We start from the raw sequence: 25,219 nt of genomic DNA on the forward strand, positions 1-25,219 counted from the left end.
CCCCCTCTGCCCTTTCTGCCTTTTCTGCATGGCAACCACCTCTTGGAAGATTTCTGGTGTTTGCAAGTTCACACAACAATGTTGCAATTGAACTCTGAACTCTCAGTGCACCTGCATATCCAGTGCATTCTTTCATTTAATGATTTTTTATTGACCATTCAAAATACATCTTTAAAATAACTCATCCGTGCACCCTAACTTTCTGTTTTCAGCAATCAAAATCCACCAATCACTGTTACTGCTTCATGAACACAGAAACTCCACAGTTTTTTTCATTTTAAACTCTCATTTTTTCAACTGCCATTTCATTGCCACACTTCATCTGACTGCAGGAGAACCTTCTCTCACCATGTTTTCTGTCTGGATTGTTGGACATAGTTATATTCACTGGGCTCAAAGGTACACTGAAAACAGGAATTTACCTAACCTCAATTTACAAGATGTGGAAATTAAGTGGTTTGGCCACAGAGGATTAAAATGTCACCAATTGATACCATTGGTGAAAACCTTTATGCATTTGCCCAAACCTGACCTGTTAATTGTGCACTGTGGAGGTAATGACTTGGGCACTTTGACTGGTGTAGGTCTGGAAATGCTTTTAAAGGACACCTTTGAGCAATTAATGGCACTTTTTCCTCAGACTGCCTTGGTATATTCAAATATATGCCAAAGACAGAAATGGAGGTGGTCAAACCAATTTTGTCCACAAATTGAGAAGTCGAGGAAGCATGTAAACAAATCTGTTTCAGCTTACATGAGAGACCATGGAATGGGCTCCCTGTACAACAATAACTTGCGTTACTACATGCAAGATATCTACAGAGGAGATGGAGTTCACTTCTCAGATGAGGGCAACAGAATTTTCACTCTGAATTTAAGAATGTGCATTGGTACCTACTTATAAGTACCTAAATGTACCATAAACCCAAAAGCTCTTCTCAGAGCTACCCTACATCTGATCACTCACAATTATTATTTTACTCTAACATTTTTCACTAATTTTCAACAAAGTACGCTCCCTGGGGCGCTACCCGGTACGCGAACCGGGAGCTAACCTCGCGAAATTTTTAAAAAAAATGTTTTTTTTTCGCACATATGGGCCTCCTCAGCCACCCTAACAAAACCTAGGGGGTCAAGATAAGTCTACCGTGCCCCCTTCTACCCATTCTGAACATTATTTGCCCTCCATCTTGTATCTTAATTCGACCGAAACACAAAATGGTGGACTCCCGTTACGCTTAAGGTTCGCGAACCGGGGCGCTCAACGGTTCGCGTACCGGGTCGCTCCCTGGGAAGCGCACCATCAAAAAAGGTGGGAAAGTAGTTCACAGAAAAGCCACTGGAGACAATTTCACCAAATATAGACTAGCTCATACTACATACCAATCCCTACCATTTTCACAAATTTGATTGGAATTCCATTTAGCCATTTAGCCTGTAGACCTCTCTAAATACCGTGAGGTAAATTACTTCACAAAACACATCTGAAGTGTTGGAATTGACAACCAATTAAAATGTTACTTTCATTTTCTACTTTTTTTACCTGACATTTGATTGGTTATATACCTGAATATATATAAAGGAAGAGAAGAAAACACAGCCATTTTGACTACTACTTCTTGGTGTACATTTCAATAGGATTTTCACTAATTCCTTCAACTTCTTTCTAAAGGTAAGTTTTTATTTTTAAAACTGAAGTATATTGTGCACTATAAGTTAATATGGTAAACTTTTTCTGGAGTTAGGCTTCTCTTGTAGAATTATGAATTTACTTACGTTAAATCACATACACTTTTTTATATTCCTACTTCCACTCTGATACTATACACTGCCCAAAATTAATCCCAACAGTGCCCTATCTCTACTAATATATATTTTTTTATTCTAAATTTCAGGCAAAATGGAAGGCGAACAGAAAGTTGAATTTCAAATTGTCCTGCAAGAGAGCAGCCAAGAAATCAATGATGAAAATGATATTGAATTTTTCGATGAAACTTTAGACAAAGAACTACTGCAATGTGTACAAGCAGTAGATAACCTCCTTGAAAATGAGGACATTTTACACCCTCAGAGACTACAATGTATATTCAATGATAATTATGAAATTTCTGACAATGAAATGTTAGAAAGTTTAATAAATTATGAAACACAATCACAATAAAAAAAATGCTTAAAAAATAAAGAAAATAAAAAATAATCAACAAAACCAACAATCAATTAACATACAGCATTTGAAAAGTCTATCATTCATTTTTCATTGCAGTACGCTGCCCAGAACGCTTCCCGGTTCGCGGACCGGGCGCTCCCCACGCAAAAAAAACAAAAAAATGTTTGTTTTTTTTTGCCCCGCGGGGCCCTTTTAAAACCTCCACATTAAACCTAGGGGGTCAGGGAGGATCTAGTATGCCCCCTTATGGTTATTTCCCCCTTTGTTTTGGCCTCCTCTTGTCTCTCAATCCTACCAAGAGACAAGATGGCGGCCGCTCCGGACTGTTTAGAATGTTGACAGACACCGGAGAGCCAATCAGCTTAGCTACGCGAAGTTCCGGTACGCTTAAGGTCCGCGGACCGGAGCGCTGCCCGGAGCGCGCTTACAGATATATATCTTTTTTTAAACGTTAATTTCTCAAAATCCACTGGAGCACATATATTGAGGCCTACAAAAGGCACATCGGGCTACCAGTCCCTACAATTTTGCCAAGTTTCATGCAAATCCATTCAGCCGTTCGGGCTAAAAGTGAGGCCAACCGCCCTATGGAAAACTCAATGTTAAAAACACGTTTTGGGACCCCCCTTTTTTCTCGACCCCCCCTGGACGAACCCCCCCCAAATTTCCAGGGGCTGCTCAGAAACAAAATGTTCCATTTTCCAGAAAATTTCAGCCAATTCCGTCCACAAACGCCAAAGTTATTAGACATAGAATTTTCAAAAATCCCATAGGGAAAAAATCCTAACTATATATACCTACTGGCGACCGCCAGTAGGTAATATATATATATATATATATATATATATATATATATATATATATATATATATCACAACAACCAGCTCCCACAGAGACATCCACGGAAGAAGGCACGGACTCGAGGCAGTCAGGATACAGCATCAGTTTTATTAGATCAGGTCATCCTCAATCTCAAGATAACAGAGAGACGCGTTTCGGCTTACTAGAGGCCTTTATCAATCTACTTGGCACGATTGCATCAATGGTTTATATAGTCCCTCCCACTACAAGCATTAATGAACATAGACAACATACTCTGAAGCATGAAACCACAGTGTAGCCCTGCGATGAGTATACAAGGTTGCTGTGTGGGAACAAATAATTGCATAGTGTGCCACCAAGCTCTCATTGGCATTGCCTGTGTGTAAAATAAAGTAAAATATATTGCACATACTAAAAGAACCATGCTGCTACTTATCCGCCTCATAATTGCATACCCACAACCTCTGACTCGATATTTTCATCAACACAGATGGTAGATTGATTAGCATTTGGCCTCTGACCCCTGTTACGGAAACAATGTTACCTCTAGCCCAGTCTTTGAAAACCGCGATTTTAGTACATTTCTCTAGAAGTAAAAGGACAGGATAAATCACAGCTGCTTCCCAGGGGCCCAACTGAGCACAAAGTGTGCTACTCGACAATTGTATCTGCTTCCCAACTCGTGCTTGTGTCCTATTAGGACTACCTGTCCCATAATGCTGCTTGCTGACCAAAGAAAAACGCGGTAAAACAGGCAGGAGTCCTGCAACATAGTCTATATGATGGAAACCTTGCAAATTATAAATAAGTCCCGAGGTCAAAAAGCAATTTGTAAAAATAGTTATTTAGAGGGGAAACAGAGTCTCAGTGTCCTGAATGACATGCAGCAAAATAAAAATTAGGTCCAAACCAGGCACCAATTCGAGGTTATATATATGTACATTGTCTATGTTAATGATAAATTAATGTGTGGATTTTTTAACCAAGACATTAAGTTAGCATGATATATGTCAATGTGCTGACCCTTTGATAAAGCCAATATGCCCAGTTTTTATATTTTGGAATTCTGACCATTGACAACTCCAGTATGTCTGCCTTACACAAAATTAAATCATTTATATTGATACATGACAATCAGCTATGTGCTGCAGGGAGTTAGGCTCCCTTGGGGGTTTGAGCACCCAAACCCACGACTTTACATTAAAAAATTATAGAGATTGCAGTGACATGATGTTTTCCTTTACTCTTCCCTCTTTATCTTTTTTTCATTAGGGGAAACCTATCCTTGGTGCAATTGGGTAGTTGATATGTAGCTTTTGAGAACCTTACAGTTTCAGACATTACATATGTTACAGCTGTGTGTCTTAACTTGACATTTTTCAAGGTACGCAAGAATCTTAACTTTTTCCTTGTAGAAAACTTTTAATAAAGATTGATGATTAAAAAAATAGAAATACACTGCACTTCTTGTACCCTCACATATTACATCGCTCATGACATGATCAATGACTTCTTTGATAACATCCCTAATGATATCTGAAATTACATAATTGATAATAAAAGTGTTCATGGTGGGGTTGAGAGTTTTAGTTACTTTAGGGCACGAGATAAACTTACCTGAAAGTACTGTAACTGGTGAATTTTAGCGATTTTGCTAGTTTAAAAGGTTTTCAGTTTTTTTCTGTGAATTTCTATGGTTATTGTTTAAGGTATGTGAATCAGGCCTATGATTTGTAACCCAAGGAAAGTGTACTCCCAATCAGTAAACAAATTAGATGTTGCTTTCCACCCTTATCAGACTAAATTACAATAAACAAACTGTGCAGTGCTCTAACATCATCTCTGCTAAACAGTCATTCCTGTGCAAGCATTTGAATTATCATCCACTTAAGTGTTACAAGTACATTATGTATCATTTGTATAATACTCAGAAAATAGAGGCAGTCTGCATCAAAGGACTCTGGTTGATTTGAATGTGTACAATAAATTTCTTGAAGATCATAAAAGTGAAGGGCACTGTTTTGACTATGTTTAATATTTGTTCAACAATCGGTATGTTATGTTTTGTTATGGTATGTTATGTTATGGTATAGGTATTAATTCAGTGCATGGATACTAGAGCCTCAGGGTGCTGCAGAAGTAACAACATAACCAGAGAAAGATATCTGTGAATGGACAAAATATTTTATCAATTAAAAAGTAGGGTTTCAAACCTTCTCCGTAAGACAGTGAAAATGGCAGACATTGAATCTCAGAGGGCAGTTCGTTCCATTCTTCAGCAGCTGTAATAGTGAAAGCTGTGCCTCCAAATAGGACTGTTTCTCCTGGGGACTTACAGTATTTTTTTCCCAGTAGAGCATAGGACACATTGTGTCTTGCAAAGTTGAACCTTAGATGACAGGAAAAAAGGGAAAAATAGTACATAGTTGTGATTTCTACTACCAGAGACTTAAGCATCATTCTAATCTTGACCTGAAACCAATGAAGGCTTCTGAGGATAAAGAAATAAGAACCCTACAACTGATACCAGTGAGCGTCAGGATCCCAAAGAGGCTCACGTGCAGCTCTGAAGGTGAAAGTTAATCCTACTCTCTCCCAGGGAAAGTAATGCCCTATGCTCGGTAACTCAAGTCAATTGAATACCTACTGAGGGGAAAAAGGGTATGAGAAGAGAGAGAAGCTGGATTGAACTCAGCAGGCAACCTCTCAGGAGCTTCATAGTTACTAAAAAGCTGGAGCAGATTTCATGAGCATCAATCACAGGAAGTTTGAAAGAGGTAGGTATTTAAAAGACAGGAATGGGAATGAGTTGGCAGCATTATTCATAATTATGAATGAGCATTGTCAGAAGCCATGGACTCAACATCGTCTCATATGCCAACGAGACCCAGCTGATTCTCTCCCTAGCATACATAACTACAGACACCAAGAGCAACTTCCACAACAGGATGAAGGGAGTCGCCACCTTGAAGAAAGACAACTGCCTCAAGCTTAACTCAGACAAGACCGAAGTCCTCATCCTGGGCTCCATCCCTTCTGCCTGGGACGACTCCTTGGGACCCCGCAGCGCTCAAAACCCCACCCACAGCCATGAACTACGCACCAAGCCTCAGCATCATCCTGAACTCCTCACTCTCAATGAACACCTAAATCAATACCATTTTGCCCTCCTGCTTCCACAGGCTCCGCCTGCTTTGTAAGATCTTGAAGTGGATCCCCACCAAGTCCAAAAAAATGGCCACCCATGCACTCATCAGCAGCATAATTGACAATGGCAATGCACTCTATGCTGGCACCACCCAGAATCTCCAAAAGAAATGGCAGAACATCCAGAACGCCTCCACAAGACTCAGCCTGAACATCCCACGCCTCAGCCACTTCACCGGCCACCTGAGAGACCTTCACTGGCTTCCTATCTACCTATCAATCAAGCTCCTCATGCACACCTACAAAGCCCTCCACAACGCTCGACCTGTATACGTCAACCACCGCCTCTCCTTCTACACTCCCACCAGACATCTCAGTTTCACCCAACTGGCCCTGGCCTTCGATCCGCAAGACCACCGCTGAAGGAAGACCCTTCTCCTAACTCGCTGCAAGACCCTGGAACTCCCAGCCTCTGCACCTCAGGCAATCACCATCTCTGCCGCAATTCAAAATGGACCTCAAGACCTGGCTCTAGATTGAACCGCAGACCAACCTCGCACCCCACTCAGTGCCTTGAGACCCTTATGGATGAATAGACAAGTGTTATAAGAAATCTGATTGATTGATTGATTGATTGAGGATTTCCTGCCAAACTGGCGTGTGTTGATGTAAAAACGTTCTCAGTTCTGAGGTACCTGAGATCAGCCAAAGAACTGAACATGATGTAGGCGGACAGCATCTGGAAACTTCAGACTGACTGGAGTTCTATTGCTGGGGGGCACATCAAAAGAGAGGAAAACCTAGCATCTTCACTCACACAATAAAGAAGAATTTTTTGGGGAGAAAAGACAGAAGGCACAGAACCCTAAATGCGGAAAGAGATCCAGGGAGATAAAAACCAAACACTCGGGGATATAAAATGGGTGCAACTGTGTGTGTCATCTCAATGAAGTGAGTGAGTCTAACTGGAACAGATAGCAAGGAGGTTGATTGGGCAGCACTCTCCAGCTCAATATCTGCCCAGATCTTTGTGATACCAGAAGGAAAAACTAAACCAGCATATCACAAAGATCGTTGGAAGGTTCTAATTGACTTAGGGACACTGTTCATTTTGCTTACTTGCGTGGAACCCTGGCTTATCTGACCGCGGGGTGGAGAAGAAACGCAGCAACTCGCCGCACCCGCTTCGCGGGTGCCGCTTTGCGGGTGCCGCTTCGAGCCACAGCCAACAGGAGCATCACCTCAATAGGTTCGGAGGTGCCGAGGGCACAGCGGGGTTAATCAACAGCTTGACGGAGCGGAGAGCGAGGCCGGCAGGGACTCCATTTCCCAGGAGTCGCTGCCCGAACTGACTGCCAACACCTGGTCGCCCTCTCCCTGACAGCCCCGCCCCAGGACGCCTGACGGATTAAATATCCCAGCTTTCTCCTTCACTGCGGGACACTGTTCATTTTGCTTACTTGCGTGGAGCCCTGGCTTGTCTGACCGCGGGGTGGAGAACAAACGCAGCAACTCGCCGCACCCGCTTCGCGGGTGCCGCTTCGAGCCACAGCCAACAGGAGCATCACCTCAACTGGTTCGGAGGTGCTGAGGGCACAGAGGGGTTAATCAACAGCTTGACTAAGTGGAGCGCGTGGCCGGCAGGGACTCCATTTCCCAGGAGTCGCTGCCCGAACTGACCAACAACACCTGGTCGCCCTCTCCCTGACAGCCCGCCCCCAGGACGCCTCACGCTCTACAAAGAGGAACAAAGCTGCAGTAGCGCGGGCACGCGTGGGCGTGCGCCGGCGTGCGCCGGGCTAAGCCCAGGCAAAGGGCGGGCCATCTGTGGCCATCAGGGGCCAGAAGAGGCTGGGCTGGGCCACCCCCATAACAACTTTGGCTGACATTTCCTAGCGTTCTTGGGAAGTAAGGCGCAAGACATTTATACGATCAGGTTAAGCTCTTACATTAGTGAATATATTTGTGGCTGGCCCTCTTTAAAATTGTACATTTGTTGGCAGTTTATATGTTATGTCTAAATCTACTTCAAAAGTTTGCCCCGGGGTGGGGGGGTGGGGACTTTGGATGCGTTTTTAAAAAGAGCAGAATCTGCTGTGGCCAAGGAAATCGAAATTGTTGAAAGAAGGTTATCCTTGGACCCATCATGCCAGATTCATCTACCAGTGGCAACTGCTGAGTTGTCTACCAGCACTGCTGTTCTCCAGGTTCCCCTGAGTGGTCCCCAGGCAGTAAATGGTTCCGTTCAGAATGTACGTTTGTCCATTTCTTCGGACTCCGATTCATCCCCTATACCTAGTCTACCGCCCTCTCCCCCAGCTACCCGCACTAGGCAGCTACGGGTTACCTCAGCCACTAGTACTATAGCCCTATTAGGAAAAAGAAAGGAAACTAATGCCCCCGAAGGTAGTCGGCAACAAGCCAAGCAACCCAGGAACAAAAAAATTGCATCTGGGCTGGGTGGGCTAGAGGGAAATGTAACAAAGCAACATATTGAAGTAAGGGCACTAGGAGTTACGGAGCATGTTGATAAATCTGCAGAAACTATTGTGGGGGGAAATCTGTCCGAATTCATGAGGCTAATGGACGATCGATTGAGAGTATTTATCTCGCCACTTATGGAAAAATTAGAACAAATAGCTGGCAGATTACATAATTGAAAAACACATTGCCCATCAAAAAGTGTCTATGACTGGCCCTATACCCCAGTGGTGAACGCTATGAGCACACTTACAAGCGTAGTTGCAGACTTGGTGGACTCTATGGCGATTCCAGTACCAGAAATTGCTCCTCTTAATGTATCACATATAGCCGATGGAGCAGGAAGTACTCAGGGAGGGAAGTCAGGGCCGAAGGGCCCTGCGGGGAGAATTAGTCCTCTAGTACAGGCTTCTTCCCGTGAAGTATCGTTGCATATCCCCCCGGAAGCTTGCCCGTACTCGATAATTTTGGCCAATGTCCCAAAGACTCAGGATGGTAGGGAGGAACACTGGACGGCACTTAAAAACAAGGCGCTTCATTTCCTAAGTGTTAAAACTGTGTTAGGGGAACACTTGTTTGACAACTTTAAAATGGTGCGAAGGGTATCTTGGGTGGGGAATTCCAAAAAGACCATGCAGGGTGATTGTGTCGTAGTGAATTTTGGGTATCCCATTCTGGTCGACCATATTTTGAAGCAGGCTGGATCAGCTAGGATACATCACGATTATGTTAATGTGCTCCCACTGGTTTTTTTTTTATCCATCTCCAAATACAGGGGTCTCTAGGGAAAGAGGTCTTAACTCCCAGTCAGTCTATCCCACTAACCCTGTTGCACTCAGTAACAGATATGAAGTTTTAAGCTCACTAGACCATAACGATTGACTTGGTAATGGGAAACTCCGGGAACAGGGAACAGCCAGACCAGTGGTTGATCGTAGGACGCGCTCACTCACTGAATCTGACTTACAGGGTGTGGTTCCCTTTACGTCACTAAATAGTAAAACATCTGTTGTGGATAGAGCTCATAACATTCCCCAAGAAGAAGAAGTATTATCGGTTGGGGAGAACGTGCTAGTGGAATGCATTAATACCCCAGAGAGATCTAGTGGGGTTGGGGACAAGGTGGCAGTGGGAGTAGTACACCTCTCTGAGCAATCTGTAGTGCCCACTGTAACTTCATTGGTTTCATGGAATGCCGCAGGTTTTAAGAATAAGGTGACCTCAATTGATTGGCTCACTTTTCTTGATGGGAGTGACTTAGTTCTCCTTCAGGAAACGTGGCTACATGCTCCAGAGTATAGACCTGGATATCTTAGTTTTAGTGTTCCGGCGACCCCGAGCCGCCGAGGGAGACCAAAAGGGGGACTCCTAATGTGGGTCAGGCAAGACAGCAGATATAGAGTGACACAATTAGACTCCAAAAGCAGTGATATACTGGCTATCCATCTCTATGGGCTGGATTGTGGCGACCTTTTTATGTTTAATGTTTACTCAAGGGGAATGCAGGGGGGGAAATTTTCTAAAACAGTAGAGGAATTGGAAACCCTCCTTGAGTCCTATTTTAATAGAGGCAACATTATAGTTGGAGGAGATTTTAATTGTTGTTTCGAGCCGTTAGATGGGAACGATGTAGACCTCACCCTGGAAGAGGATGGCACCTGGAATATCCCTCAGTTAACTACCCTTCCGATTAAACAATCGACGGAGGCTGCCTTACAGTTGAAAGTCCTTTGTGTTAGCAAAGGGTTACGAGCAACTAATGGCAGAACCGCTTCCGATAGTAACGGGGCTTTTACTTTTAACAATGGTCAAAGTAAAAGCCGCATTGACTATATTCTTACTAATAAAGAGAATTGGTCTAACGTAAAGGACATGGTGGTTATCGACAGGGTCGAAAGCGATCATGACCCTCTCATTCTCACTTTCTTACTATGGAAGTCCGAAGAAGTGGTAAACTCCTCTGATAGGGCTGACATCGCTTTAGAAAACGATGCCAGACGAATTAGGTGGGCTAATTGTTCCAAAAGTGAGGCTGCAATTGCAGCTATGAGGGAGCTGACCATCCAGGCCACGCATAAATTACAGGTCTTTTGTAAGGATCATGGACTTCTAGTGAATGTTAGTAAAACAAAGTTTATGGTCCTATCTAGGTCAAGACAGGTTAGAGGGAACGTGGAAATGAGCGGGGTCAGACTTGATCAAACTCGGGTGTTTTCATACTTGGGAATTACCCTCGCCTCTAAGTTAGAATGGAAACCGCATCTTGCCCATCTGGAAACTAAGCATGCCCAATTAACAGGCGCCTTAACTAAAGAAGTATTCCTCTCCCATACCAGACCCATTCTGCCTGTTTTGAAAATATATGAAGCAAAAATAGCCTCAGCTATATTGTATGGGGCTGAACTGTGGGGTTTCAGCAACATTGCACATCTTACAAGGGCCCAAAACAAGTTTTTTCGCTGGATTACAGGCTTACCGGTATCAACCCCGTTGATTCCCCTCTTCTATGACCTGGGCTCCCAGCGTCTGGAGGATAAGGCCCGCTACAGACCGGTGGCATACTGGAGGAGATTGTGGGTAACTCCTGAACTCTCTCAGTATGCCGGGGCCTTTCTTGATGTTATAAACGCTGATAGAGCACACCAAATCCATTGGTTCCGGGAGGTCAAATCTATCTATTCAGCCATGGTTCTGGCTAGTTTGTGGGAATATCCTACTGGCAGTATCTTTCCACCTAGAAATTTTTGAAAAGATCTTTATTGGAGACTGGTCATATCGAAGAGATTTGGCTCTACTATTGGTCCCTCTTTGTCTGCAGACTTTTTGGAACTTAAACATCTACCGGCCTATGAGGGTTATCGGGACTATATCACTGCTCCGGATGAAAACATGCCCAAGTTGATTATTCTAGATTCCCACTGTATATACAGTCTATTTGCACTCTTTTTAGTGGTTTAAGATGTATTTCATTGAATAGAATTAATTAATTTTTTTTATCTGTGTTAAGGATAATAGTCTTGCCGCAAAATCCAGGTATGTTTTACATTAATTGGAACTGTATCAACTGTTTGTATGCCTCGAAATGGGACTCCTTACCCATTGATATTTTATTGTTTGTGTCGTTTATGATTTTTTCTTAATCGAAATAAAGACTTTTGAAAAATTGAAATTGACTTAGTTGTGTGGTAAGGGCCCAAGGTTTTTGATGATTTTGAAAAGTTCCCCTGCTTTATTTGGTGCTTGTGAAATACAGGCTGTGTAATATTTTTCTTAGAAAGTTGGATTTGTAGCTCATTAAGGCTACAAAACAGATTATTTTGGCTTCATCATTCTAAGTTAGGGGTCACTGCCTTTCAACTCTCCTAGATTTTAGTTTGAAAGATTGAAGCTCAGTCAAGTTTATGGATATTGTTATTGATGAGAGATAGTTTCTCAGCCATGGGTTTTTATTGGTAGTATATTTTCAAATAGCTTTGTAAATTTGCCTTCGAATGTAGAGAGTGTACCATTAACATTGTGAGAACCTTCTTTAGCACAAGAGGGAGGAAACACAGTTGGAATATTACTTTTGGAATCTTGTAGGGGAAAGATCTCTGGCATTTGTTAGTGAAGTACATTTTATTTGTGCCAGTTTCTTTGCAGGCCTCTTACAAGAGAAAAAGGAACTCATAGGTGGTCAGTGTAGGCTAAAGCTAGACAATATTCTATGATGCATGTAGGAGAGTAGGGTCTGCTTTCCTATGGTCACCCCACTTTTTGCTTTTTTGCTTCACTGGTTTTCGTCTTAATGTGGCTGTGGGCCTGCTTATAAGTCCCACAGCCCTGCTGTTCTCTCTCTAAATTTAACACCATGTACATTAGGTACATCACTAATTGGGATTTGGGTCACTCTTATGAGTCCCTGTACAGTGTACCATAGGTACCCAGGGCATAGGTGCACCCAAGGCCTACCAGGGGCTGCAGCATATCTTTTGCCACCCCTGGCTGGCCATCCAAACTGACACAACTGGCTGATCACTCAGCTGGGGCAAGGTAGTGTAATCACCCCTTGCTTAGGTGTAGTATTCCTATACCTACCCTTATATATAGACACATAGGCACCTATAAGTCACTCCTATGGCCGGCCTTAACAATCCTGAAGGCAGATTGCTTGGTTTTATGTGAGATGAGGCTCTAGCATGAGCTGAGCCTGTCTGCAGCTTTCGGAACCATGTTCTTATAGCTGTTCTATGATATAGCCATACCATATACTCTTAAGTGCATTATAATCCTCGCAGTTATTGCTAACTTTGGTTTGGCTTTATCAAAACATGTCTTATAAGGTGTCATACGCTTTGGAATACTACCCGCTCACCAGTTCTGGTGACGGGGGTAGCATTCCACCCTTCTAGAGGGAGAATACATGTTGTTCCTACTAATCCCGGTTAAAGTTAACCAGAGCCTCAGCATCACAAAATGGATGCTGCTGCCACAGACACAAGTCTGACCTCCTGCTGTTGGGAGCCCTTCCAGCGAGGGAGGCTTGGACAATAGGTTTCCTGTCTTGGGAGGTGCTAGCACCACCCCAGACAGGCCATAGTGTATTGGGGCAGGGAGGGCTGAATGAAATGAGACACTGCCTGGGGCACACAAGGTGTCCCATGCATAGTCCAGTTCAAACCGGTGCTGGGGCACTCCAGCTTCAGCTCTAGCGCGAAACTGGACAAAGGGAAAGGGGTGTTACCACCCCCTTCCTGGGTCCCACCCATGGGAGGGACCTAGCAGGTATTCTAGCCCCTAAAGTTGGTATATAGGTAGGAGCTGAGTCCCAAGACTTTAGATTTATCCTGACTGAAACTTGAAATGAAACTCTGGACCTTCGACATTCTACTGCAACTAGAAGACTGAAGAATCTCCCTTGTGGTCAAGGAGTAACCACCCTGTGCAAGCAGGCACCATCAAGCGATCAACGGTTTGCTTTGTCTTTGCTCCCGCCGGAGCCCGAACACAGAGCCTGACAAGACCCAGACTTCCTTCAGCCCGATCCACAGCCACAGCAAAGCTGAGACCCGTGGAGGCGACGCAAGACATGGGACCGGCCATCTTCGAAAGCCAGCGAATTGCTTTCCGTGCAACTTTTGAAGCACCTTCGAAGTTGTGCATTAGGGATTGAGAAGCCCCAGCCTAGAGTACTAACTGCACCTAAGATCAACCCTACAACCTCCACGAGTTCTACGTGGGGCCCTTCTGCATTTTCCTGCTCGACGTGTCTGTCTGGTCACTTGCCCGTTGGCTAGTGGCCTCTGTGACGAAGAACCTTTGAATTTCTAATGCTTGTGTGGTTGCTCCAGACTGGCTCCTGCTTCCCTGAAAAGGAGAAGCCCCTCAGACCTTGCTGATCTGAACCAGAAGCCTTCTTCAAATCCTGCATGGGTTGCCTTTGCCAAGGCTTGTTGACTCCAATCCGGAAGCCGACACCGCCGACAGCGAGATCCTTTGTGAGACAGTCGGTGCCCAGCTCCTGGTTGCCGTCGACACCTCCTGGTCCACATGGCAGTGGAGACAAGCTTCACAACATCACCTGATTGCTTCCCGACATCGCCTGGTTCCTTCCTGGTTCCTTCCTGGTCACTGGCTAGTGACCCAGACTCTGCCCCCTCTGCTTTCAGGTACTCTTCATCCTCAATCCGCCCTTGGATCCAACCGGACACTCCTCTCCTGGTCACCTGCAGCTTCTATCTCCAAGGCTCCATAGGAATCAACGACGAAACCCGACACACTTTGGGACCTATGCACCCGCTTCCTGTGGGTGAGGTAACGTGGGTACTTTGGTACTCCTGTGAAGATTGGCTATCCTAGTGTCCTAGTTTCACGTAGTTTATTCCTAGTCCAGTCGGAAGTGCCCTAAAAGAACTACTTTCTAATTCTTTCGTTCCCATTCTAACTCCATGGTAACTCGCGTGTGTGTAAAGACACTGCACACGCATCCCGTGGGCCTCCTACTTCCTATCCTTTGGTAGTACAGTGTAGCCCCAGCGATTCCCTAGGCCCTAGGTCTATCCTTTGTTCGTGACGTGGTTCTTATACCACTATTTTAGTATATGGTTCGAAGTGTCCTTAGGGCATTACTGTATATTGTGCAGCTTATTGTATGTTGATTTAGTAACTTGTTATGTGCTTGTGCCTCTGACCTCATAAAGAGTTCAGAGGATTGTGTTTAGTAATAAATACATATATTTTTATATATAACCTGTGTGGTGTCCTTTCACTTAGTATTAAGGGGGTTACATATGGTAAAACAGCTGGCTTCACATGCCCTCTCGAGTTTAGCCTAAGACTGCTTTGTCCATGCTACCACTAGGATAACTGGTCTATAAGGTTGATTTTACAACCATCACCATAAGGGTTGTTTGGACTGGTGCAACGTGCTCACTAGACTAGTGAATATCATATACCAGGCCAACTTCTCACATTGGTGTGCAGCGGTTGGGATTTGAGCTTGCTGTTGTTTTACCAATTGTAATCTTTGCAATATCATTTGAAAGATCACATGAGGTACCATAGGTACATATAACAAGACTTAGAATACATAAGTTCTACTGAACTTAGTTGTTGTAGACCAAAGGGCCTAGCACACCCTGACTACAACTCCTAGAGAGGTTCAGTAGGAAACACTTAGTGTAGGTAGGTGCACACACCACACCTCACTAGATCATGTCTGGCACAGGTCATCCATCTGGATCTCTACCTGTGATGAGTGACCCTCCCAGGGCACCCTCCAGATATGACATGCTGAACTTCCAAGAGATGAGACACTTGTGTACCTCAAGGAAATTGAAACAGGGTTCCAACCCTACCATCCCACACCTGATAGAACTCCTAGAGAGAGCTGATATTGAGAAGGCCTCTAAACCAGGCCCCTCAGATAATACAGGTGAGGGTGTACCCTCCACAGAAGATGACTCCCCAGTCCCAGAAGAGGAAGAAGAGGAGGTTGAAGAAGATTCTGAGGAAGAGGTAGACAGCCAAACTATAGTCAAGAGACTTAGCCTGGCTAACTTAAGCCAACTTGGGGCTGAGGATGGGACAGCCCCATTCAGGCCTCCAAGTGGGTTTAATCAGAGGTATAGGAGGGACAGATCCAACTCAGGGGGATCTCTCCACTCCAATGCTTCAAGGGGTTCTAGGAGGGGAATGGCTTCCCCTCAGAGAAAAGAACACCAGGCTAGGATGAGGGAAGTCCAGATCAGAATAGAGAAGGAAGAACTTGCCCTAGCCAAAGCAAAACATGCTTTAGAAAGGGAGCAATAGTTAAGTGGATTAGATTCCACTGGTGGCAGCAATATCCCTAAGGATAAAGACAGGTTCTATGACAATAGACACCTGAGTAAGATTGTGCCCCCCTATAGAGATAGAGATGATATCCACAAATGGATAACTGCTTTGGAGAGGGCCTGCAAGGTACAGCAGATCCCCCAAAGTCAGTGGGCAGAAATCTTGTGGCTCTCCTTTGCAGAAAAAGGAAGAGACAAGCTCCTCACAGTTAGTGATGATGATGCTAACAATTACACTGTCCTGAAGAGTGCTCTAATTGATGGGTTTGGCCTAACCACTGAACAGTACAGGTTGATGTTCAAAGATACCCAGAAGACACAGACTCAGGTCTGGACTGATTTTGTTGATTGTGCCACTAAGGCTCTGGATGGTTGGTTACTGGGAAGTAAAGTTAAGGACTATACAGGCTTGTATAATTTGATCATGATAAAGCAAATCCTTAACAATTGTCAGAACCAGTTGTTGCACCTGATTGACTCAGATCTGACCTCACCCCTCAGATCTGACCTCTCCCCAAGAATTGGGAAAGAGGGCAGACAAATGGGTCAGAACCAGGGTCAGAACCAGGGTTAAGCAGAGACCCCAGAACCAAGGTGGTGATCAGAAAAAGGCAGACCAAAAAGGTGGGGTACAGAAACAAAAAGACCAGAAGTCTTCTTCAGGCCCCCAAAATACTTCTAATGAGGGGGGGTCCCAAAATTCCAAGAAAAAGAAGAAAGAAGGTTCAAAGAAACCTTGGTGTAATTATTGTAAAACTGCCTCTCACTGGTTTAGTGAGTGCACCAAGAAAGGTACAGCCCCTACCACGGTGGCCCCTAAGGAAACTGTACCCCCTAGTACAGTTAACAGTGGTAGTTCCCATCCCAAGGCTATAGTGGGGTTAACCATGGGTACTGAGATGCATTCTGGCCTAGTCAGGATACCAACTCAGGCTGTTCTTGTCTGTGATGTGGACATGGCTATGTCCACTACTGTGAGTCTCAGTACTCTGGGCAAGTACAGGCAAACGCCTTTAATCACTGACAAAGTGGCTCAGGCCTACAGGGACACATGTGCCAGTGTCACTATGGTGACACCTAACTTTGTGGACCCTGGACAGATCGTACTGGGTGATAATTACCTGGTGACCAATGCTAGCAATGTCACTACTACACATAGTGTGGCAGTTGTTAACTTCTCCTGGGGAGGGGTAACTGGCCTCAAAAGAGTTGTGGTAAGTGCAGACCTCCCAGTTGAATGTCTTTTGGGCAATGATCTTGAATCCTCAGTGTGGTCAGAAGTGGAGTATAGGACTCATGCAGAGATGTTAGGCATATCAGCTCATGTCCTTGCTGTGACCAGGTCACAGGCCAGAAAATGCCAAACTGAACGGGCCTTGGATCCTGAAACTATGGACCAAGTGCCATCCAAGAGAAAGAGCAGTATGGTTAAGGCAGTGCCTTCCCCCCTGACCTCAAGTGGGGATCAGCCTTCTCAGGAAGCTGATTGTGAGGCTCCTGAAAGAACTGTCCTAGAAGAACTTGAATCTGAACAGGTTGAGTTTCTTGGGACAGGGGGACCTTCAAGGGCAGACTTGAGGCAGGAACAGTGAAACAAGGTGAGTAAGGGTTAGTTGCGCTGGGAAGAAATAACTAGTTACAAGGTAAGTATTTTGTACAGCTCCAAGGATAAGGTCCTGTTCACCTCACCAGAACCAAACAATGTGACCATAAAGGCAAGCCACAAATGTTAAATGAAAACACAAAAGTAATATCCCGAGCTAGGCATTTATCAGTGTATAAGTCCAGTTACTGAGTTCAAGAGATCAAACTTTCTTCATTTCATCATCCTTTATTGTTTTCTTCATAAAAATTCCAATCTTCATCAAATGAATAGACAATAGCCGCTGCCAACACGTGTTTCGTCCTGGTCAGATGACCAATAGACTTCGTCAGGGCATGTAACTCAAATAGAGGATGTTATAAAGTCCAATAGTAGTTCTAAAAACGTATTCACCATCCACTTTTAAGTCTGTAAAGATCAGCTCCGCGTTTACCATTTGAAAAACTCTAGAATAACGTGAAATAGCGTGGTTCCTTATTCACTTCCATGTGGTAATTTACAACTGCGAAATAGAGCTAGCAGTCTTCGTATATTTCAACTTTAAGTGATCCGTTCCAGAGTGAAGGGTTCACTAATATCCTCCGAGTACAGAGAGATAACGTCTTGCTTCCAAGATCGGCTGCGTACTGCAACTTGAGGCAGGCTCAGTTAGACTGCCCCTCTCTTGAATCCCTCAGACAGCAAGCTGCTTCTGAGGCTGCTGGGAATGCTACAGGTACCCACAAAGTTTACTGGGATGAAGGACTCCTTTTTTCTGAGGGTAGAGACCCCAAGCCTGGTGCTTCCAGGAGGTTGGTCATACCTCAGGCCTTTAGGGGTTTCCTTCTAACCTTATCCCATGATATTCCCTTAACAGGACATCTAGGCCAGAACAAGACTTGGGACAGGCTTGTCCCTCACTTTCACTTGCCCAACATGTCAGAAGATACTAAGGAGTTTTGTCGCTCCTGTGTGACCTGCCAAGCCAGTGGCAAATCAGGTGGCACAACAAAGGCCCCCATCATACCACTACCTGTGGTGGGGGTACCCTTTGAAAGAGTAGGGATTGACTTTGTTGGACCAATGGATCCTCAAACAGCCTCTGGGCACAGATTTATACTGGTGGTAGTGGATCATGCCACCAGGTATCCAGAAGCTATTCCCCTAAGGACCACAACAGCACCTGTGGTGGCAAGAGCCCTGTTGGGAGTTTTCTCAAGAGTGGGCTTTCCAAAGGAGGTTGTCTCAGACAGAGGTGCAAACGTCATGTCTGGGTATCTGACTGCAATGTGGAAGGAGTGCGGTGTTAATTACAAATTCACTACACCCTACCATCCACAGGGCAATGGGCTTGTTGAAAGATTTAACAAGACCCTAAAGGGTATGATCAAGGGTTTACCTGAAAAGCTTAGGCGAAGATGGGACATCCTTCTACCCTGCCTTCTGTTTGCTTACAGAAAGGTCCCACAAAAGGGGGTTGGCTACAGCCCTTTTGAACTTTTTTTTGGGCATCCTGTAAGAGGACCCCTATGTCTGGTGAAGGAAGGATGGGAGTTACCTCTCAGAAAGCCTAAGCTAGACATTGTGGACTATGTACTTTGTCTCCGCTCCCGGATGGCTGAGTACATGAAGAAGGCGTACAAAAACCTTGAGGCTAGCCAAGAACTTCAAAAAGCTTGGCATGACCAAAAGGCTGTGCTGACTGAGTACCAGCCAGGACAAAAGGTATGGGTGTTGGAGCCAGTGGCCCCAGCAGCCCTCCAAGACAAATGGTCTGGACCCCACACAATTGTTGAGAAAAAGGGAGAGGTCACCTACTTGGTGGACCTTGGAACCCCTAGGAGCCGCCACAGGGTGCTCCATGTCAACAGACTCAAAGCATATGTTGACAGGGCAGACATGGGCTTGCTCATGGCTACATATGAGGGACAGGAGGAAGAGAGTGACCCTCTCCCAGACCTCTTGACTCAGAACCCTGATGATGGTTCAGTTGATGGTGTGACCTTAGCTGGCAGCCTCACTGACCATCAGCAACAGGACTGTAGACAAGTTCTGCAGTCCTTCAGACATATGTTTCCCTTAACACCTAGTCAGACTAACTGGTGCACCCATGAGGTGGACACTGGTAACAGTCTGCCTGTGAAGAGTAAGATCTATAGGCAACCTGACCATGTCAGGGATTGTATAAAGACTGAGGTGCAGAAAATGTTGGAGCTGAGAGTAATTGAGCCATCACAGAGCCCCTGGGACAGCCCAGTAGTCCTTGTACCAAAACCTCACACCCAAGATGGTAAGAGAGAGATGAGGTTCTGTGTGGATTATAGAGGTCTCAATGCTGTCACTAGGACAGATGCTCACCCAATTCCAAGAGCAGATGAGCTCATTGATAAATTGGTTTCTGCCAAGTTTCTGAGCACATTTGATTTGACAGCTGGATATTGGCAGATCAGGTTAGCTAAGGATGCCAAGGCCAAAACTGCTTTCTCGACCCCAGGAGGTCATTACAGAGTTTGTGGTGATGCCTTTTGGCTTGATGAATGCACCTGCCACTTTCCAAAGGTTGGTGAACCAAGTCCTCACTGGGTTGGATGACTTTTGTGCAGCTTATCTTGATGATATTGCTGTCTTCAGCTCCACCTGGGAGAATCACCTGATCCACCTGAAGAAGGTTTTGGAGGCCCTGCAAAAGGCAGGCCTAACTATCAAGGCCACGAAGTGCCAGATAGGGCAGAGTAAGGTTGTGTACCTGGGCCACCTTGTAGGTGGGGGTCAGGTTCAACCACTGGAGAGTGAGATCCAGACCATAAAGGACTGGTCTCCTCCAACCACCCAGACAAAGGTCGGAGCTTTCTTGGGCCTGTCTGGGTACTACAGAAAATTTGTCAAGAACAATGGGTCCATTGTGACACCACTTAATGGCTTGACTTCCAAGAAGATGCCAAAAAAGGTTCAGTGGACTGTAAGCTGTCAAAAGGCATTTGATGACCTGAAGAAGGCCATGTGCTCTGCACCTATCTTGAAGAGTCCTGATTACTCCAAAGAGTTTATTGTCCAAACAGATGCTTCTGAGTTGGGGGTGGGAGCTGTGCTTTCACAACTTAATGTAGATGGTCAAGACCAGCCCATTGATTTTATTAGCAGAAGGCTGACCCCTGGAGAGAAACGTTGGTCAGCTATTGAGAGGGAGGCCTTTGCTGTAGTTTGGGCCCTGAAGAAGTTGAGGCCATACTTGTTTGGTACTCACTTCAAAATTTAGACAGACCATAAACCCCTCTTGTGGCTAAATCAGATGAAGGGTGAAAACCCCAAGCTCCTCAGGTGGTCCATTTCCCTACAGGGGATGGACTTTACTGTGGAACATAGGCCTGGGACTGACCATGGTAATGCAGATGGTCTCTCCAGATATTTCCACTTAGAACATCAAGACTTAACTGGTCAAGGTTAGTTTAATGTCCCTGTGTTGGGGGGGGGGGGGTTATGTAGGAGAGTAGGGTCTGCTTTCCTATTGTCACCCCACTTTTTGCTTTTTTGCTTCACTGGTTTTCGACTTAATGTGGCTGTGGGCCTGCTAATCAGACCCACAGCCCTGCTGTTCTCTCTCTAAATTTAACACCTATCCTGGCTCTTAAGGGTGACGGACGTGGTTGGCAGGGCTCTGTCAGCACGGACGTGAACTTTTGAAGTGGTTGCTGAATTTTAATTGCCGCGTTTTTAAAAAAGTTGGTACTTGTTTTATTTCATTACCTGCTGCTATAATTGTAATTTTGCACTGCCCTTACCTTGTGGTGGACCGGAGTGGTCTACCTGGGCTCCTGTGTGCCTCCCCTGGTCGGGTCCGTCCGTGCGAGCGGCCCCGCCATCTTGGGGGTAGTTGGGCCACGGTCTAGTGGTTGGGGCTGCACGCTCTGGGCTCCATAAAAAGTTCGCTGGAGCAAGCGTGCAAACCCTATCATGGCTCTTAAGGGTGACAGACGTGGTTGGCAGGGCTCTGTCAGGACGGACGTGCACTTTTCAAGCGGTTGCTGAATTTTAATTGCCACGTTTTTCAAAAAAGTTGGTCCTTGTTTTATTTCATTACCTGCTGCTATAATTGTAATTTTGCACTGCCCTTACCTTGTGGTGGACCGGAGTGGTCTCCCTGGGCTCCTGTGTGCCTCCCCTGGTCGGGTCCGTCCGTGCGAGCGGACCCGCCATCTTGGAGGTAGTTGGGCCACGGTCTAGTGGTTGGGGCTGCACGCTCTGGGCTCCATAAAAAGTTCGCTGGAGCGAGCGTGCAAACCCTATCCTGGCTATTAAGGGTGACGGACGTTGTTGGCAGGGCTCTGTCAGCACGGACCTGCACTTTTCAAGCGGTTGCTGGATTTTAATTGCCGCATTTTTAAAAAAAAGTTGGTCCTTGTTTTATTTCATTACCTGCTGCTATAATTGTAATTTTGCACTGCCCTTACCTTGTGGTGGACCGAAGTGGTCTCCCTGGGCTCCTGTGTGCCTCCCCTGGTCGGGTCTGTCCGTGCAAGCGGACCCGCCATCTTGGGGGTAGTTGGGCCACGGTCTAGTGGTTGGGGCTGCACGCTCTGGGCTCCATAAAAACAACACTGGAGCAAACGCGCAGCGGGCGCGCCGGTGGCGCGCCAGCGGCGCGCCTAAGGCAAGCCCGTCTGCGCCCGTCCGCGCCAAGGAGGCGCCAGGAGCCATTCACGCTGCCCGTATTGGCCATTCTGAAGACCATCGACTACCATCTGGCCCTCTGTACCCTAGAGAGACTCTCTTACATATCGGTAAGCACCATGCTGACAGGGGGACACTCAGGCTATTGCACTCAGCCTTCCCACGAGCAGATATTCTTGCCGACGATCTCTTGATGTGTGGGCTTCTGAATGTAAGGTCCCTGCCTAAACATAGCGTGGAGATCCAGCTGTTGATAGAGACACATGAGCTTGACGTCTTGTTCATGATGGAAACTTGGACTCGCCCTGTTTGTATGGTTGATCCCGGCTGGGCTTGTCCATCTGGTTTCAAATTTATACATCTCCCCAGGCCAAAAGGGAGGGGTGGGGGGGTAGGAGTCATCTATAAAGCAACTTGGAAGATTGGAGCCATTAACATGGATCCGGCCGATGGTACGGAACTGTTGGGCCTATCTATTCAAAGCTGCTCCGGGACTATTTTTACTAGTGTTTTATGTTATAGACCTCCTGGGGCCTTTTGTGCTCAGCAGCAAAAATCGCTACTAGCTACCCACACTAACACGGCAGCAACCCACCATAAGCTGATAATTCTGGGGTTTTTTATCCTTTGGTTAAACGGTTCCTTAGACTTAGGCTTAGTAAATCTGCTCCACTCTTGCAAAAGCTTTGGTCTTTTTCAGCAAGTCAAAGAAGCTACTCATAAGGCAGGGCACCTCCTTGATTTGGTGTTCACTGTTCCAGACTTACTGGTTATGGGGGAAATATTGCCTATGGATTGGACAGACCATTCCCTTGTCAAATTTTATGTCAAAATCAAGGGCTCCCAGACTAGGGATCCTCAGGTAATTAAGGAGTTTTTGTGCAGAGACTGGAAGGCTCTTGCTCGAGTGAAGTCCTCCGACTTGGTGCTTAAAGTTGGAGATTGTTTTTGCTCTGGATAAGCAAGTGGAGGAGAACTATGCCTCACTCAGCGCAAAAATTATGGTGTCACTGGAGTCTTAAGCCCCCCTTAAACTTCGTAGTTGTAAGAGGAAAACCTCTGCCCCTTGGTTTAATGACACGTTGAAAAACTTGAAGAGGGGTTGTAAACAAGCGGAGAGAAGTTGGAGGTGTGATTATGAGGAATCTAATAGGCTGCAGTGGAAGAATAAAATCTTGGAATATAAGAGTCTGATCGGGAAATCTAAGGCTGACTACTTTTCGTCCTTGATTTGTAATGCTACCAACAGCTCTAGGAGTATTTTTAATATACTAAACAGTCTCACAAGTCCTGAGTGTGCCAAGAACTCTATTGTCCCGTCTCAGGAACTCTGTGAGAGGCTTGCCAAATTCTTCAAGGAGAAAATTGAGTTAATCATTGAAGATTTGGAGGACTCTCCTGAGAGCGGCGGACCCTCAGCCACCGGACACGGGTCTCCGGTTGATAAGACTAATGATGCAGTTTGGCCGTTGGGTGAACCCTTACTAGAGCTGCCACTTCTGACGAGAGAAGCCTTTAGTGGGCTGGAACCGGGGATTTCCTCTGGATCTCCATTGGACCCCGTGTCACACAAGATTTGGAAGGAGTACGAGGAGGAACTAGTTCTGACTCTCCGCCTAATCTGTAATCAATCTCTTGTCACTGGTATTTTTCCATCCCAGTGGAAGCAGGCTGTGATATCTCCCCTGTTGAAGAAGCCTTCCGTAGACCCTGAATGTTCCAAAAATTACAGACCAATCTCCTTGCTGCCTTTCCCTGCCAAAATTGTCGAGCGTATGGTCAGTTCTACCCTCTCAAAACACCTGGAACAGCATCACTTATTAGAGCGGGATCAATTTGGCTTCCGTCCAGCTCATGGGACCGAAACGGCTTTGGTCACCGCCGTGGACGAGCTTCAAGGGCGTGCAGACAGGGGACAGGCAGCGGTTTTGATTCTGCTTGACATGTCTGCCGCCTTTGATAAGGTCAACCACGAGATTTTACTGGGCCGTTTAAGTGATGCTGGGGTGAGAGGTAGTGCTCTGCTGTGGTTTCGGTCATTCTTGCAGGACAGACAGCAGGCTGTGTCCTTGCCTCCTTTTCAATCTGGGTTTTCTCATGTTCCACACGGGGTGCCACAGGGATCAGCAATTAGCCCCATCCTCTTCAACCTATATCTAAGACCTCTGATCTTGCTTATCAAAGCCTATAAAATCAAGATAATAAACTACACGGATGACACGCAGATGATCCTCTCCTTTGAGGGAGAGGAATTGATTCCTGTGGAGGTATTCCACAAATGTCTGCGGGATACGTCACGCTGGCTGAAGAACAACTCTCTTCAATTTAACGCTGGGAAGACGGAGGTGTTTTTTAACACTGGGAATAAGATCTCCCGTCCTTTACCAGAGACTTTTTGGCCCCCTGAAACTACGACCACAGTGCGGCCAGTGGAATCAGTCTCCAACTTAGGGGTTATGCTTGATCAGAAGTTGAGCATGGAGACTCATGTTAAAAAAACGACCTCCTGCTGCTTCGCTATCCTGCGGTCTTTGCGGAAGATCATGCCATTACTTCCACTTCAGGCGCGCGCCCAAGTGGTTATGTGTACTATCCTTAGCAGGATAGAATACTGTAATTCCCTACTATTGGAGTCCCCTGGCTTTTTGTTGGATAGGCCTCAAAGAATGAAATCAGCGGCCGCTAGGCTGGTCCTGGGGCTGCCTAGGAGAGCACATGCGCCGGTAGCCCTGGCGAAACTTCATTGGCTCCCGGTGAAACACAGGGTACAATTTTAGGCCCTATGCCTCATTTTTAAGGCACTTCATGGAATAGGTCCTCTACCCCTGCAAGCTAAATTTGCCTGGTATACCCCAGCCAGGTGGCTTCGCTCTTCAGCGGCTAGGCTGGTGAGAGTGCCTAGGTTTAGGAAGGTTAGATCAGGGGGTAAATCTTTTGAGGTGGCTGCTGCCAAATTATGGAATCTGCTCCCGTGCGAGATTAGGCAAATAGAGGAGCTTCTCCCCTTTAGGAAAAAGGTTAAAACTTGGCTTTTTCCGA

At 45.7% G+C, this 25,219-nt stretch overlaps 1 long non-coding RNA gene across 1 annotated transcript in view; it reads right to left on the minus strand.

The window, feature by feature from the left end:
• The window catches only part of LOC144771854 (uncharacterized), a 385,300-nt gene that overhangs the window by 348,783 nt on the left and 11,298 nt on the right, over window positions 1–25,219 (minus strand). Inside the window, exon 2 of the long non-coding RNA XR_013599518.1 lies at window positions 5,203–5,378. This is a non-coding gene — a long non-coding RNA (uncharacterized LOC144771854). The remainder of the gene's footprint in view (window positions 1–5,202; window positions 5,379–25,219) is intronic.

The sequence above is a fragment of the Lissotriton helveticus genome, chromosome 8 (assembly GCF_964261635.1).
Source record: "Lissotriton helveticus chromosome 8, aLisHel1.1, whole genome shotgun sequence".
Classification (NCBI taxonomy): domain Eukaryota; kingdom Metazoa; phylum Chordata; class Amphibia; order Caudata; family Salamandridae; genus Lissotriton; species Lissotriton helveticus.